Source organism: Ischnura elegans, chromosome 4 (genome assembly GCF_921293095.1).
Source record: "Ischnura elegans chromosome 4, ioIscEleg1.1, whole genome shotgun sequence".
NCBI classification, from domain to species: Eukaryota; Metazoa; Arthropoda; class Insecta; order Odonata; family Coenagrionidae; genus Ischnura; species Ischnura elegans.
The window spans coordinates 133,109,358-133,127,904 of NC_060249.1; the positions used below are offsets into that span (position 1 = coordinate 133,109,358).

Below are 18,547 nucleotides of genomic sequence, written 5' to 3' on the forward strand. Positions count from 1 at the left end.
ATATGTATCATGATGAATCATAAGCACGCAAGAAGGATCTTACTATCAAGTACAAGAACGGAGTGCCTCCTATTGTCTCACTTCCAAAAAACGGTTAAACACCCCATGTAACAAGTCAGTTTGTGCCTACTCTCAAAACGTGAATGGGCTACGGAGCAAACTGACTTTGCTAAAAGAATCAATTACCTCTAGTATTTATGAAATCATTATACTCACTGAAACAAACTTTTCTTCTGAAATTCTTACTTCCGAACTTGGTCTAAGTAACTATAATATTTTCCGCAAAGACAGATCAAATGAAACTAGTGCCAAGATGTCTGGGGGTGGTGTTCTTGTGGCTGTCCATAAAAGTCACTTATCTTCAATGGTCACGTCTTCAGTCACCAATGTTGAATCAGTCTTCGTATCTGCCTGCATCTATGGCGAGCCCATCTTGATCGGAGGAGTCTACATTCCCCCGCAATCCTCTAGTCAAATCGTTGCCAGCTTTTGTGACTCTGTGGAGGAGATCTACGCTTCTTGTGAACCAAATACCAAAATTGTCATTGCCGGGGTCTTTGATCAACCCGATAATGATTGGACTGGTTCTTCCCGTGTCGCTCCTAATAGTGCATCTGCTGTACACATTTGGAATTTGGCTAACTACATAAATGTGTTCCAGCTCAACTCTGTTCTCAATACTCGTGGAGTCCTCCTCGATCTCGTGTTTGCCTCTGATGCTGGTATTTGTGTTGTTGCCGCATCTGATCCCCTTCTAGCTCAGGAACCCTTTCACCCTGCTCTTGAATTCACTATACCGTTTGTCAGCTCACAAGTACCTAATCAAGATGTATTTATCCAAGACTTTAGAAAGTGTAACGTAGCTGAAGTTCGGCGGTGGATTGAGTCATTGCAGTATCCTGATCCTGGGAGTCAAACAATTGAGGAGTTGTTTTCGCAATTCTGCTTGGAGCTTGGAAACTGTATCTGCACTAACTCCCCTCTGATGAGAAAATCTAGATCTAACTTCCCTCATTGGTTTTCACGTGATCTGAAGTCTCTCATATTCCATAAGAAAATCCTACACAAGAAATTCAAAAAAAGCATGTCAGATGTTGATTATCATGCCTTCAAGACTGCTAGAAGCCACTGCAAAGATCTTACTAGGGCATGCCTCAATAATTACCTAAGAAGAATTGACCTTGGAGTAGGTATGAAGACCCTTTGTCAGACCAACCCGATTCCTGGCAGACTCTACTTCGATGGGGTCTCGGTGGATGAGCCAATGCTGATGAGTGAGCTGTTCTCCGACTACTTCTCGACTGTTTATGCACCTCCATCATCCAACCCTACTGAATATGAATACGAAACTAATGTTAATATCTCAACTCTGCTCGTGTCTGCGCTTGAGGTAGAAGAAAAGCTTCTATGTCTTGACTGTAATAAGGGTGCTGGGCCAGATAATATAACGCCTGCAATTCTGAAATCATGCAGCTCTGTCATCGCCCCTCATCTCTCTACCTACTTTAATAATTTCATGAAAAAAGGAATATTCCCTGATGTACTCAAACCAGGGTTTCTGGTGCCTGTTCACAAGTCTGGTAATGCGTGTGACGTGAAGAATTATAGACCTATTGTTATCCAATCTGCTGTCGCTAAAGTCTTCGAGAGTTTGGTGCTTGATGTACTGTCCTTCGCATTCAAGAATGTTGTCATACCTGAGCAGCATGGATTCCGCGTTGGAAGATCTACAGTTACCAATCTTTGCGTCTTCACTAATTATGTGTACTCTGCCTTTTCTCAGTATCGCCAGGTCGATTGTATTTACTTGGACTTCGCAAAGGCGTTTGATAGAGTCAGTCATGATCATCTCATCTCCAAAATAAAGGCACTTGGTGTGTCAGGTCCTCTTCTTCAATGGTTCCGGAGCTACTTGACAGGACGAACTCTTCGTGTGAGGTTTGCTGCCCATGTCTCTGATTTTGTCGTCTATGTTACATCAGGAGTACCTCAGGGCTCACTCCTGGGACCATTCCTGTTTAGCCTCTTTGTTAATGACATTGCTATGTACTTGAACTGCAAGTTTTTGCTCTTTGCTGATGATGTAAAGATTTTTCTGGAAGTGTCTTCAGCAAATGATCAGCTCACTCTCCAAATGGATTTGGACAGGATTAATGTGTGGTGTCGTGAGAACGATCTTCATCTGAACGCAGCCAAGTGCCAGGTGATGACCTTTGGCAGAACAAAACTTCTGCAATCCTTCGACTACCATCTTAATGGAACCCAGCTGAAGAGAGTTCATGTGATAAAGGACCTGGGTTTGTACTTCACTCCCAATATGGATCCTGGTGAACATATTGCCAGAGCTTGAGCGAAAGCTAATAGTTAATGGCCTTGTCACCCGTGCTTCAAGAGGTGCTTTCACTCCTGGAACAATCAAAATCTTGTATGAGTCACTTATTCGTCCCATCTTGGAGTACGGGTCTATAATATGGTCACCATATCAAATTGGACATTCAAACTCGCTCAACGCAGTGCAGGAGAGATTTCTCCAACTGATGGGAGTCAGAAGCGGCTTGTACTATCGTAACGTGAATACAAATGAGATCGCTCGTCAGCAAGGCGTTTCTTCCCTGTGTTCCAGGAGGTCAGTCATCGACCTGGTTTTCCTTTTTAAACTTGTCAATGGACAAGTAGACTGCCCGGAGCTCTTATTGATGATCGACTTCCATATCCCTCATCGGACTAGATCAACCCAGCTGTTCGCCAAGAAACTGCAACTTACTGCCTACGCCTACCACTGTACCATACCTCGACTCATGCGTTTGGGTAATACTTCCCAATTAGAGTTCTTCGGACCGTCCCTCCAGAATTTCAAAAGGCAGGCTCACAACTTTGTTTCTAGTCTGTTGCAGTATTAGTATTGAAATATACACTGTGTTGGATTCAGTCCTAGTGTTCTAGCAAATGTAATATAATGTTATATTATTTAAGTTATTTATTACTAAAACTATTTATCACTTGTTATTATACCCTATTATGGTTATTAATTGTCATAGTGTTTTTTGTATCGTTATTCGTTATTGTTATTAATCATTATGGCTACGTATTATCATTACTATTTGTTATTAAGTTATTTATTGTTTTTACTCATAATTATAGTTATTTATTATTATTGTTATTATTAAATTATTTATCTTTATAGTTATCAAAAGTATTTTAGAAATTGTAACTCCTTTATCCGCCCTTAAATAAATTTGCGAAAAAGAAAAAAGTTAAAAAAGCATAAAAAAAGGGCTGAAGGGAGACTAAATTAAATTAAAATTAAACTTATCAAACTGCCAATTTATTAGTCTCGGGAATTAGCCATAGCAGCAGCAAACTTGATACATGTGATGATTGTTAATTAATTTTGTTCAGCCATAACAAATCATGAATGTAAAATGGTGTATGCCGTAAACAACAATAAAAAAGACGATTCCCACACCACACGGTCACAACAATGTTACATACGCCAGAAAGTTACACTCCTTCATTTATAAAAAGACTAACCTTGCCAAACACTCGTGAAGGCAATCTACCCTGAAGCTAGAACTTGCAAAAACATTGACAATATTTTCTGATTACTTCTCAGAGGGCTCAGTGAACACAGTCTTGAAGTAGGAATTCGATAAATTGGCTTTAACGAAACTGTTCGCTAATACTTATCCATCATCATATTTTAGCGATCAAACGGAAGATATTTTACACTGCTCATACTTCCCTAACACCAGACCAAAATGCTTTGGAGTTATCCGGTAACTCCTCTACAAGTGTTTTCATTTTAAAATTCGTCATTGCATTCCTGAAGGCTTCCTTAAGCTTTAAACAACTTATATTTTTTAATTAGTAACACGAGATAATTACTGGATGAATCAGTATTGGTACGTCTTCCATTTTAGCAGGGCATCCTCTCTTGCCCCGTTCACACTACGTCCTTTTTACGCCGGTTAGCCCCGACCATGGTTACAAAACGAGGTGTGAACGCAAGTTCCCGTTAACCGTGGTTGGGATTCTGACCACCGTTTTCCGACCATGGTTGGCGGTAGTTCATGCGTGTGTGAACGCAAGTTGGTTAAAAGCTGGTTAGAAAAAGAAGAAGGCGAAGCAGCAACGAAGTGGGATAGGAGGAAAGAAAACAGAAAATAAAGTTTCGAAGAGGAGACGGCCGTTATTGTTGAATTATATTCGTCAGAATTAATTCAAAGGAAAGTGCTATTGATTCATTCCGTAATGTGTTGTATAGTATGAGATTTTAAACCTGATTCAAGTTATGCGATATACTTTATAGTTCGTAGTGAATTAGCTATTAGCTCGTATTGTATTATTACGGACAGATTGAATAATCTATATTAATATTTTGCTATAATTAAGTAAAATGTGCGAAACTACCATAATAAAAATCCAAAGGTCACAATGAGTTTAATATTTTGGTAAGAGTTCTTTGTCCCAGTTTGAAAAAGATCACTTATGTTCATCCTTGAACAAAAGTTCTTCCTATATCAATATAAAGTATCAGGCTAACGGCTAGTCAGATGTAACGATAGAAAATAAATTTAGAAACGTCGGGTGATACCACATATCGCAAAAATTACCACGTTCTCTCTCTTATTTCATAAGTTAAATTTCAACAATCGTCACATTTCTGCAAGTTATTCGTCCACATTTGAAGAAGAGGTAAAAAGAGTTTTAATTTACGGTATAGCATCAGATTGGATCATGTCCTTTGTCAAAGTCAGAAAACAATAATAGCTAAGAATGTAATGCAGCGAAAAGTGTATCTCCATCCCAAATCACAAGTGTCTCAAATTGAGGCTCAAGTCTCAAGATTAGGTCCTCGACACTCTTCACCTACATCAATGATTTGTCGACACATCCGAATCAAGGGCAAGTAGTAGTATATGTTGTTGATATCAACATAATTATCACTAATATTCGCTTTTATTCGTATTAAATAGAGCAGTAGAAGAATGCAAGCCACACTATGGATGAAATGATTAGTTGGACGAACACATTTGAATTACCTTCTACGTAGCAAGGAACAATGATTGTCGACGCTGGAATGCAATTTTTAATTCATAAGCAGCTCATAATATGCACATATGTTTAAATCATTGCAATTAACACAAGAACTTTTCCTTGCACATTCTATATTTCCTTTCAACAAGTTTTTCGCTCTTGTCAATTCATTTTTCACTTGGAATTACTTTACCACTCATCAGATGTCGCCAGGGTCTAACCATGGTAAGTGTGAACGCGCGTTGGTTCTGACGTCATCTTACGCTGGTTAAGAAAGATGGTAATGTGAATGGGGCATCTGTCGCTTTAATGATTTTCTCACTCCCGCGTCAGCCCATCTCGTTAGCCAGTTAGCATTTTACTAAAAAGGTTGGCTAACTAAAAACTTTTGAACTGTGACCTTTTCCTGTGACATGCGTTACAAATTTCCTATTTCACTATTAATGGAAAACTATGTGATCAATATTTTAAAGCTTATATATCCTATGGTTCCGAACATAACTACGACCACGTATGTAAACAAAAACAAAAACTCTTAAAATGTGTTTATATTCACCATGCAAGAATGCCAATTCTACCTAATTTCAAGAATTGAATTTAAATTAACTAAAATTATACATTTTAAAAGAATATGATAAATTCTTACCTAATAAGAATCCCCAAAGACGATCAACAGTTCCACAACGTTGGCCGCCATAGCCTCAGCCAAGAACCCTATATAAGGACGATTGTCTTCGTGCGCTTCGATCGTCATTTGTCCAAAATTCGTGTCGCAAGTTAATATGGTTCCTAATCCCGCCGATGGCAGCGACGACCAACAATTGGAGGCAGCGTCACAGCCATTTTGCCAATACCTCTTATGGGAGATAAGTGAGCGTCTCTTCTAAAATCGAAGATTACTCAGGAAGAAATGGGTTTACGTAAATTTTGGTAGCCAGGATTCTTTTGCGGAAATTCATCTGCGAATGTGAATAATAAACTTCAGGGTGTGAAGATCAGGAGGTTGTTTAAAGACAAAGTAAGTACGCGTGAGTCATTGTCGTCCGCCATTGCGGTTGCATGAAAATTTGAAGTCATTTTGCTCCTAATTTTGTGCGTTAAGTCTCATTATTCTCATTATTTTAATAAATATCGAAATTTAAAAGGGTATTACGATACTTTTTCAGATGGAGTCCGAGCTTGAGATATGGATGAAGGCTATTCCAAGGAAGGATTGCGCTTTAGCACTTACCGTGTTTGCAAATGTGTTTTTAAATGTGTGACCTACACTTTCGCCCTGAAGACATCACATAATTAATTATTTAGGCGTATAATTATTTTATTTTGTGGTTAGTAGTGACAGCATTGATTTTATTGTGTTGGTGTGTATCTTTTAGCGTGACTTGTTTACATCGATTGCTTTAGTGTTCGCTACGAATCTAAGACTTCCGCAGAAGTTTTTATGTTGTAAGATAACATTTCTGTTGCTTGAAATCACATGTGGAACGATTAAAAGGTAATTCGTAGAGAAAAAATGATCGAGTGTTGTGATTGTGAGTTCGTGTGATACAATTCTCTGCTGATTATAATTTCAGTGTTGCTAGAAACGATTGTTGAAGTGTAAATGTTTGCCTTTTGATATTATTCGTATTTTACTTCAACTGCCTTTGCAAGGATAAGACTCTGAATTACTGAATAGACTGGATCAGGGTAAAATTGTGATATATCGCTGCAAGTATGAAGACTTTGCCTTGTTCTACTGCAATGTATGCTGTTTCAAGATGAGTAATTCATTAAATTTCTTTTTGTCTCGAGCAATCATTCTGTTTATTGCCCGTTTATTCCGTTGGAATGCAAGGTACGTATTCGGTGATCTTAAAATGAAGAAAATCTTTGGTATTATTTTACAAAAGGTACAATCCGGATTTCGCCTTCAAACCTTCACTTTCCTGTAGTGTTTTTGCCTCCTGATTAACGTGGTGACATTCATTCCTGGCGGAAATCAATAGTTTTCGAGATATTTTAACTTTTATGGATAGCGATTTTCGGGTTCTGCGCATGCGCCGCCATTTACTATCTTCACTTACTCACCCTTTACTTTACGCACTTCACCTTCTGCGCAAGCGCAAACATTACCATGCCGCCCAATTTAAACTTTCATTCAATTTGGTCCGAAAGTGATTTACCCGCTTTACCAACTGGACCAGCTCGAAGGATATTTTTTTCTAGTTGACCAAGTCGTACATGTGCCCGGAAAGTGATTTACCCGCTTTACCAACTGGACCAGCTCGAAGGATATTTTTTCTAGTTGACCAGCCCGTACATGTGCCCAGAAAGTGATTTACCCGCTTTACCAACTGGACCAGCTCGAAGGATATTTTTTTCTAGTTGACCAGCCCGTACATGTGCCCAGAAAGTGATTTATCCACTTCTACCTCCCACTTTGTTATGTATTGGACCATCACTAGGGATATTTTTCTCTTGTTTACAATTTCAAACATGTTCCGTGAAACTCATTTACCGCCATTCCAATATGGCCGCGCATGCGCAGAACCCGAAAATCGCTATCCATAAAAGTTAAAATATCTCGAAAACTATTGATTTCCGCCAGGAATGAATGTCACCACGTTAATCAGGAGGCAAAAATACTACAGGAAAGTGAAGGTTTGAAGGCGAAATCCGGATTGTACCTCTTGTAAAAATTTACCAAATCTTTTAAAGTCGTTTTAGGTGTTCGGTTAGTACCTGTGGTGAAAGAAATAGTATTGCTTGATACAAAATCCGTGCGCACGATATCGGCATCAGTGAGGGCGAGAGTGTTGTATTTTCAATGGGCGATGCTGTCTGTGTACGTGAAAGAATGCCCGCTAAGGTATTTTTAGTACAATGACGGTAAGAAAGTTTAAGGTATTGTCGTTTTAATTCTATATTCTGCCGGTCACAGCAATTATTGAAGTTACGTAGAAAGTGAACTGAATGCATGAAAATTTGTCAACAACAATGCATCGATCTTGCATAGCGGAGCAGTTGTTTAAGTATACTTTGATTTCAGAACCATTTACTTATTCAATCGTGGATACCTATGGACCGTGTTTACCTCTTTTTTAATGAGTGATATCGAAGTAATTTGTTTCAATCGTGAAATGAAGGAATAAATATAAATTCGTAATGCATTCATATGACGTAGTGTAATGTGAGTGTAAAATTAGCAATTAGTAAAGTTAATCACTGCTCCCACAGCGTAAGTATTATATTTCGAGGGTTAAATCAATCATTTACTGTACAAACCTAAAATGTGAGCGCTTCCATGTCTGTATAGCGTCCGAGATAATGGTTTAAAGTCATCAGCTAGTACCGAAAAATTGTAAACAAAGATCCGCCATGTTTCAAATGTGTCGGTAGGCTGCAGCTGAGCTTTTCTCGAAATAGACTGTCAAGATAGATGGCTAACAGACTTGCATGCTGCAAATTTCTTGTATATTCATTCATTTATCGATTTCCTTCCTTGATTATATCGTGCACCTGAGGTTCATTGGCGGATTTTCGACTTTTTCAGACAGTTAAAACAGTTTCTTACGGATGGCACCGGTGCGAATATAATTTCACTTCGCTGTACTATCACAGACATCTGGGTTTATTCCATCCCATCAAATAGAGATATGACTATAATCTAACTCATCATATCAGAAAAATTGGTAAAACTCATCATTGTTCGCCGTAATTTGGTTAAACAAAATTGAAAAATAACATTGTTTCCCTATTGTAGCGTCTGCTACCAGCCTCGCCTGCGGTGGGCGGCGCCACAGCGGCCAAAGTAGGAACTTGAATTACTTGCGCAGCCATTGATAACATATATCAGATAGGACATTACCGTCCTTATGTAGGGTTCTTGGCCTCAGCTAACTTCCCAAGCACCCTGTTAAACAATCGCGTATCGCGTAGCTGAGGATTGTTGGCAGCCCCCTCCAACTCCCGGCCGCTAGGTGGCCCAAAAGCTTCCGTGCGAGGGAATCGCCGATAGATGGTGCTAGTGGGTGTTTGCGCGTCCAGCATTACGAAATTGCATTGAACCAAATACAATACTTGATCGCTGGAACAACGAATTTAAAATGCCTTCAACTGAATTGGACACTAAGGAGCAATTTAATAGCCTTTTAATTTCATTGACAGCCAGTTAGAAAGTCCATGTACAAAAAACATTGCCTTTAGAAGAAATTGAAAATGAGATGTTGTCGTCTGCTAGCAGTCGTATTTTATTAGCTCTACTTCGTAAAAAAGAAGTTATTTGCGTCCTGATCATCATATATTTATCGCTAACGGCATACTGCCTGACATATAATTATCAAGGTATCGGTCCCCCCAAAAAAATTGGCGATACAGACAATCGAGTCGGCGTTTCCTCCTCCAAGGAACTCCAGCGCAATTATGCTGAATGGGGAAATAAGTTTTGGCTGCAGAAATCTCCTTTAAACTCTCATTAGGTCACCTTAAACAGGCAATCCTAAACTGGTAGCTACGAGGATACGGTTATCTCCGATTCAGAAATTACAAGATCCGCAATGAGAAAAACTGGCCCAAAATTAATTACTGAAAGCTTCACATAACGACTCATATTAAGATTAGATTAAGACTTTGGGCACAACAAAAACACCTTGCTAAATTCTTAACCCAAGAAAGTCACAGAAATACACATCACAAGATCAACCGAAACAGCAACCAATGTAAAGGAAAAGGGGACGTCTGGGAACGGTAGTTGAAGGAAGTGATTGTTGTTAAATTTAAAATGCATTTATTCATGAAAGCACAAGCTCTATCATTAACACTGTACAGGCGAGCTTAAAGGATAAGGGCAAAGGTTGGAAGTGTGAAAAATGTAAATAAATCTCGAAGTTCATGAAGATTTGAGGGTTTTCCACGGTTGTGGCAGTATCACTTCCACCAAAAGATCTGGAGATGAATGACCGCCTAGAAATAGAAATTTTTCAAAATTAGGCAAATTTTTAAAAAATATATTTAAAAAATGAGTTGCAATCCTAGGTCGTATCAGTTATAAATGTGGAATGACAGTACTTTTACCACGAAAAATCTCCACAGTTAGCTAATAATGGCGTTACACGAGGTTATGTCACACCAAAATTGTGAGGCTTTGAGGCACGAGAAAAATATCATAATGAAAGGGTGGGGCCAAATTTTCGATTGCAAATATCAAGAGATAAGTTCATCCTTTCAATTCTTAATATTACCACCATTTACTCTATTCTCATGACTTCCTTTTTTATTACAGATAGTAACCCCTGCCCCTTTTCAGCAAAAAATATCCTGACCACATTACTGTTGTTGCACTTTGTTTACAACTACAACAATTTCTAAACTGCAATGGCAGCAAATCCACAGAAGTAAAAAAATATGAAATTAATTATATTTCAACATCCGTAGGCGGATCACCGTTAGTCCGTGTATATTATTGTACGCTAAACAACATCAATACTTGCATAAAATGAGCATGGATGCAAGCATAACTATCGCTAGGGCGCCATAAATCTTATCCCACCAGATAACAGAAGCTACCATTATAATTTCACTGTCATGAAGTCCTAAAACTAGAGTAGGATGCACATTAACACTTTCACCATGATCATAAAAACATAAATTCACTGCACAACTGTATCTAATAGGAATGAAATAATACAAGTTTTCAATTCGTGGTGGAGCGATATTTTTCCTCCTCTTTCTGTACTGACACAAAATTCTTCACTAAATATCTAAAGCCATCAATTAATTGCAAAGCGTACTACGAAACCACCGAGGTTATACAATTGTAATTAAGTACAATAACACAATTAGTAAAAACTGATGGAACTATGCCTCCACGGCAACATGGCATGATATTATTTCGGTATTATGTGAAAAACATGAACCATTGATTTCCCGCGAAGATAAAAATAGAAATTTCCGTAAATAAATATCGGATGCTTTGCCATATCCTCTTTAAAAACAAGAGAAAGGGCATGCATGGAAGAGTAAACAAAGCCGCCATTGCAGATACTGCAGTATTTCCGCTATCTATTTGCACCGCTAATTTAATCTTAGCGAATAACACATATTTTCAACTAAAAAACGAGGTTACTGAGATCTAAAACCACGAAAAAATTACCAAATTAACGATAATAGAGCCATAAAACTAACATCGGTAACCCACCGCATTTTGAGTACTTACCACTGCTTTGAAAAAACTTTTATTTTCAGCTCAGCATTCCTTCCTGGTTTTCCTGTATCTTGTAGAATTATTAGACACATATCAAAAGCGCGATGCACGAACCATCTTCAAATTTAATAGCTTTTTAGCAATATAACACATCTTCCAAGTGATGAACTTCGCTGGTTCACCATTGAAATGAATGTAACAGCAACGCGATACTGGGCGCGCGACAGGCTCGCAGCGCCACTCTGTAACGAACTAAAAAAATTGAATAACGTGGGAGGATTTTGGGACCAGCCAACCAACGGCATAGCAGCCGAGTTGGAGGGGGCTGATTGTTGGATTGTTGCACAAACTCGCATTAGCAGCGTGCTGCAGGCATGCTTTGCGCATGCGCTGCTGATGCGCTGCAATAGAGTATTTGCACCTTTTTGGTGAGGCCTGTTAAAAATATCAGTTTGGTTTAATTAAGCAAAATTCCAATTCCTACAGTCGTACGACCATGGGTGAATTTGTTATTAACAAATAAACATTCCAAAATCAATGTTGCGCTTAAAACACTTCGCCGCCATGTCAGACGGCTTGTGACGTCAATCCCCATACTCAACTGACTGCAGTTCCTTCGATCACCTGCGATTGATGGAAACCTTGTTTATTGTTGTTTACGAACACTGAGGTGAATCTGACGGAATAAACTACCTGTCCTGCTATAAATTAGTGGTATATTTCGTAAAATAATTCTTTAAGTTCGTAGCCAGGAGCGAAGATAGATTAATGGCTTGTAGGACAAAATTCCGGAATGAATATTGTTTTGTTCCGATATGTGGGAGCACCCGTGTTTCTACGCCGAACAAGATTTTTGTGGATGTTCCTGATAAGCCTGAACTACGACGGAAATTATGCCCGGAGGGATCTTAAGTCGATTCCATTATTACATTATTCCATTCAGAAAGGAGAGACTAATGCGTAATACTGAAGCATATGTGTGTTTGAGATGCAGTTATTCCTCCTGTATACGAACGGCCGTGTATTCATTGATGATATACATTGCATATTTTTTCACTTCGGATGCTTACTTTCATTATGTATGCTTGATGACTGTGGAAAAACATAATTTGCAACGTCATTATTGTAAGCGTTTATACTCGAAAAGCAGATATACACAATTTTGGAGTGGAAAAGGAAAATTTAAAAATTTTACAATGTAGTAAAGAATCGTAAAGAAAATAACGTTACGGTAAATGTATGAATGATGCAAATTTAATGCATTGCAAATACCTACATGCGAGCAATTAGTAACATGTTTGCAACTCCTAAAATGTTATAGTTGAGGAAACAACAATCTGCCTCGCTACATTTAATTTTTCAAAAATTGACAGCATCCCAGATAGCATGCAAGCTTGCAGCAAACTTGTCATAGGCTTGTCCTTGGCTTGTCACGACAAGCCTTGTCGTGGCAAGTTTGCAGCAAACTTGCTGTGACAAACCTATTCTGGCATGAAAGCTATGTACAAGCTTGAATAAAGCTTACAAGTTATGTGAACACATACAAGCCGTAGACTTGTACATCACACCTGCAGAATACATGCCATATTGCACCCATAGCAGATTTGTCATATCATTCCTGCTGCTAACTTGCCATATCACACCTGCAGCAAACTTGCCATATCAAACCTACAGCAAACTTGCCATATCACACTTGCAGCAAACTTGCCATATCAAACCTGCTACTACCCACACATAGCATGTTAGCTTACGTGAAGCTTGACTTTTCCTTGCCATCTCAAGGTTGAATTTTTCATGCCTCTTTCCAGCCTATTTGGCTTGGTTGTAAGATTTTAATAATATGTACTTAATGAGAATTATAGTAATATAACAATATAATGTTATTTGATATAATTATCTTCATACTCATAAAAAAACTCAAGTAAAAAACTTTTCCCATTATATTACGAACTTATTTTAATATTTTGGATTAAAAATCGTATTTTGAACTCGCGCCAAAACGCCCGGCGGCAGTCTTTTGTACCACGTGACCTAACGGTTGTCGTTATTTTGTGCTTGTGACTTGTGAATTTGTGATTGTGAATTTAGCTGTGAAGTAAAATCCTGTTTTACAAGCAAATTTACGTTGAAGTATGCTATGGAAGAAGAAAATAATCCGTGTTTCGTAGTGAATAATGGAAAAAGGGGATTGGAAGATTACTGAATTCTCGGAAACAGTGGCTTTTAGCGGCACGAAGAGATTTAAGAAGTTGCCTCTGTCAGCATCTACTCATCTCTGCTGTGCTGACCATGCGTAAATGTGAGTAAATGGAAAAATTTTTTCTATTCGATACTATGTATGATTAATGAACCGCCAATTACTATCCATGTAAGATTATTCATTATTTTATTCTCAGTGTAATTACAATTTAGCATGATCTTTGCTTTCGCTGGCATAGTGAAAAGACTCCATTCAGACGGTTTAAGTTGAACTATCAGGGTTCTCGCAGTAGAATCCACTTTGTTAGCAGTTCTTTATGACGTTAAAGTATTTGTCTCAACCTCAGTAAACTCGTTTATGAAGGATTTTTCTTGAAAATGAATAACTATTGGGAATATGTCGAAGAATAATAGCAGTTAATTAGCTGTTCTAAACATAGCCATCAGTTGAACTCTCTCTGATCATTATAATTTTGGCATTGATTTGTGCTTTAGTTCATTTTTTTTACAAATGCCCATGTATATATCGCACATTCTGCCAGTACATTCTTAACAGGCATGTTGCACTCAAGGGCATAAGTAACACATTTCTAAGCTGTTTCTGTGCAATAAGATTGCAATCCTTAAAATTTTTGTGATGTAAAGTAATCAATTACTCTGTGTTTGTTTACAGAAAAATTAGTGGTGTATTAAAATCTATGTTTAGCACCTGTTCGATAAGCATCTAGGCAGGATTTATGATGATTAAGTACCAAGTGTGCTAAGGTAGTATAATATAAGCAAATCAATTGGTATTATTGTATTTATAACAATTTTATATTTACAGGCTGCAGTAAATTAAAACTACAGAATGGCCAGCTCCTCATGTGGATGGGAGAAATGGCACCTGGGTTTTTCCACTTGGAGAGGAAAGTAGATGCTTTATTGGCATGTGACCCAACGCAAAAGGATGCTGCTGTGTGCAGGAGATGAATTTCAGCCGATTGCCATTGACAGCAGATGAGGCTTTCATCAAACTCTGCCGTAGGATAAGTGAAGATCCCTCATTTGAGCCAAAGTTGGTAAGTGAATAATGATAATTTGTGTGCTGCCATCCTGATTCAAACAATGTATGATTTTTTTAATGAAAGAAAAATTAAGTTTTTGTAAGAAAGTTTCAAAATCGATGTAAATCTGGAGCCCGCCAGACACTCGGTGTTTGGAATTCAAAGTGCTATAAAAATACTCAAGTACAACATAATTTTGAAGTGCGTATGGATTATTGTCCAATGAAATATTAAACAGTTTTGGTATGATTGGATTTTTGTGATTTCATATGCACTTGTGCACACATACTACATGTGCATACTAACCATGACAATTGTGTTAATTTTTTTGGTGAATTTTTCTTCTGGCTATAAACATGATTTTTGTTATTCTTGTATAAGCTGTTAACTCTTAATTGATCTGATCTTTTTTATCTCTAGATGCAATGTTTGGTAGCAGTTGGTAGAAGAAATGAATGAACACTTCTACAAAATATGTTGCGTCGTCTTAGAATGACTATGAAGCAGAGCTGTATTCCCTTACGGGCAAACTTCAGAAGAATTCGGTTAAGAAATCATTTTATAGCACTTCAGTGTGTCCTGTTATTTTTCGTGAGTGCATCCAATAAGATATTCTAAGATTATTATAATAATTGATCGTTGAAATTAACTTTTAACGTACAACATTAAGTATGTTTTTTATAATTTCATAGGTGTATGCAGAAGGGTCTACCCTGATGCATCAGATGTGGTGCTGAAAGGGTGTCTGAGTAATTGGCTCAACCAGGCTAAAGTCAGGAAAATAAGAACGTAAGTAGTCGCTTCTCATTTCCCTGCCACATTAATTCGATCATCCCAGACATTTTCTTCATATTTTCCATTCCCTCTTACAATAGGTATACACTATAATGTTCCATGGAAGTTGAATCATTAACCGCCATTATGAGAATGTGGGGGTACAATATGGACATCTTATTTATTGAATCTGATTGCTTATTCTTTTTGGAATATTAGTTAATAATTTCTCAATTTACCTCCCTGATTTAAGCAAATGATACATGATATATCATTTCACATGGAGTAATTACTATTTTCTCTTCAGGGATTGGCAGGATAAACAGACCGAGGATCAGGCTGATGAAGACAATAATTTTGCTTAATAAGTTCATCAGTAACGATCTATAAGTATGTAACCATGTAAGTTCCATGCACAACCTTGTACTCCCATAACTAAACAACAATTCAAAAGAATGAAGTTTTAATTTTAAATCCTCAAAGCCAATCAGCATACTTGTGAATGTTTTGATAAAATTCGAGCAATATGTTTTTACCTTTTGAAGATTTCTGTAATTTAGTTATTACCATGTGTGGCCTAGGGGGTCATAAATTTTTTAAAGTGTTTCTGTCTTAGATGTTTCCTATTCAGTTTGTAAGTACTTCACTCACTTCATTAATAATGATTAACTATCGATGACTAGATATCTATCTTAATGGTATGTCCACCACTGCCTCAACATGTACATAATTAATGAGAAAAATAAACTCTTCGGCATTTATTTGTTGCACATTTTATTAAATAAATTTAGCAGCCAAATTCTGTGCATGTGAAATGACTAACAATTGATAGAGTGGAAAATTTTCAATTTTGTTGTTGTAAATTGATCATTATTTAGGAGAGCATTTTATTTAACAGAAATTTTAAGGCAGTTTTTCCTCAGCAAGTGTCACTACAGAAATGGTAGGTGTGGAACTAGTTTTCCTAGTATGTAGCAGGTGTGACACTACACGTTTTCAGCAGGTGTGATGTGACAAGTTTGCTACAGGTTTGATGCGACAAGTTTGCCGCAGGTTTGTTGCGACAAGTTTGCTGCAAGTTTGAAAAAGCGTAACTAGGAGGTTTGATTCAAGCTTGCCGCAAGCTTGCAGGCTTGTCATGACAAGTTTGCTGCAGGTTTGTTACGACAAGTTTGCTGCAGGTTTGATGCGACAAGTTTGCCGCAGGTTTGTTGCGACAAGTTTGCTGCAAGTTTGAAAAAGCGTAACTAGGAGGTTTGATTCAAGCTTGCCGCAAGCTTGCAGGCTTGTCATGACAAGCTTGCTGCAAACTTGCAACTTTGTCATGACAAGCTTGCAGCAAGCTTGCTGCAAGTTTAGCATGCTATCTGGGATAAAAGTGCGGAAACACAGGGAAAAATAGTTTAATAGAGGTGTTAATGTATAAAAAACAATGCAAAATTACCCTTACTTGTACATCTTTATTGCTCATCATATCACAAATAGCACTACCACGCACACATTTCACGAGCTGTCTTTTTGATACCTACTTATAATCAGTATATATGCCGAATCAACTATTTCAATGAAGAACTTGGCTCACAATAAATATAAAACACTATTATGTAACACTAATAAAGCATGATTATCGGTTTTCCAATCACTCTGAACACACTAAAAGAATTTGCACTCCTTGAAATTCGTAAGGATTCTTCACATCTCACTTCCCACACATCACTAAGGACTTAGAATCAGTTTACGTTATTTCACGTTAACATTGCGAAGACAATTAAATGAATAGGATGAAACAAATTGCTAAACCAGTTATCGTAACATCAAAAAACTTCGAATTTCACTAGCACTCCTACGGTAACCAAAATATGACCAAAACAAAAACGAACAACAGCGCAATAAAATGCGTGAAATGTAAACACTGGCGAAATCTCACAATGAATTGGCAATAGGTTCAATACGTAATAAAATCAAACAGAACTTAGAAGCGAACAAACGAATGAAAATTAATACGCGTTCGATGTATCCCTAAAGCACAACTAGTTCAAAGATGAAACATATCCCCTTCGCAATAGTCAGATACCTTTGATCGAAATGTATTGGCAACTGGAAGGAAATCCAGGTGGCAGCACTAAGTTAGGTGTCATGGCCGAATAGGGAGGATCGCCCACTTTCATAGAGCATGCCCTATGCTCTATGCCCAGATGCTCTATGCCCACTTTAGTACGTTTGTTTGTGTGGAACGATAACCTGCGAATACCCGAGTTTTATGTTCTTATTGAAAGCGTCATTGTTCTTATTGACAATTGCATCTATAAGGGAATCCAGGTGACAGCACTAAATTAGGTGTCATGGCCGAATATGGAGGATCGGATGCATTTGTACGCTTGTTCGTGTGAAACGTTAGCCGGCCAGCACTATACCGTTTAGCCGAATATCAATGGCATTATGATGAAAAACTTAGAAGGAGAAGTTCATGAGCAACAAAATGTGCGGCGTTTATGATTGCACCGACCAGTGTGAGACAAAAGCTATCTCTCTACATAGATTCCGCAACACCCCTAATTTGGGAAAGAAGTGGGAGCACGTCATGAGAATGGGCAAGAGTGAGCTAGCATGCTAGTTTTATTTAAGAAAAAAACAAGAATGGGTCATAGAGAAACATATGAAGGCATGACACCTTCATTGTATCATTTAATGCCTACTTAAAAATTGTTCGCGTAGGTATGGAGGTGTCAGAGGATGAGATGCAGACGGAAAGTTAAGGTTGAAAAAACTTGCAATAACTATCAATGAATTTTCAGATATCCAATAAGCCAGGAAAGTTAAGGTTAGGGAAATGATTCGAATCGCGACAACTGAGAATTATATGAATATTCCCGGCCGGCTACCCACCAATTGCCGGGACTAAGTCTGCTTGAGACAAGTAATTTCTCCCAAAGTCGCACAAACTTTTCCCAGGCGATCCCCCCCACGATCGCCGGGACATCTTCCGCCCGGGGGCCCGTCAAAACCGGGTCGGCCCTTAAAACATCTGTCTCTTTCTCATTCAATAACTAGGCCCTGCTCTTCCGAATACGATGCGGTGCGAAACCCCGACGTTTCTAAGGCCTGCGTGCTTCGTTGGGTTAAAGGATTTCTCGAGTCGCTTTGCCCAAATGGCCAAAATTCCGGGGCCGAGGCACGGAGACCCTCGCGCGACCCGTCTCGCCACTTCCCCCTCGATCCTCGCTAGCCGGTGAGAGTCGAGTGACTCCACAGAGCAGTCAAAACGCTAATGCAAGGGGAATTCCACTCACGACCACACCGACGTCGA

The 18,547-nt window shown here is 38.3% G+C and overlaps 1 long non-coding RNA gene across 1 annotated transcript; it reads left to right on the forward strand.

The window, feature by feature from the left end:
* The first annotated feature begins 12,945 nt into the window (after window positions 1–12,945).
* Window positions 12,946–14,937, forward strand: LOC124156950. The gene is made up of 3 exons (XR_006864464.1): window positions 12,946–13,520; window positions 14,247–14,481; window positions 14,887–14,937. It is a non-coding gene; the product is annotated as an uncharacterized LOC124156950 (long non-coding RNA).
* The last annotated feature ends 3,610 nt before the right edge of the window (window positions 14,938–18,547 follow it).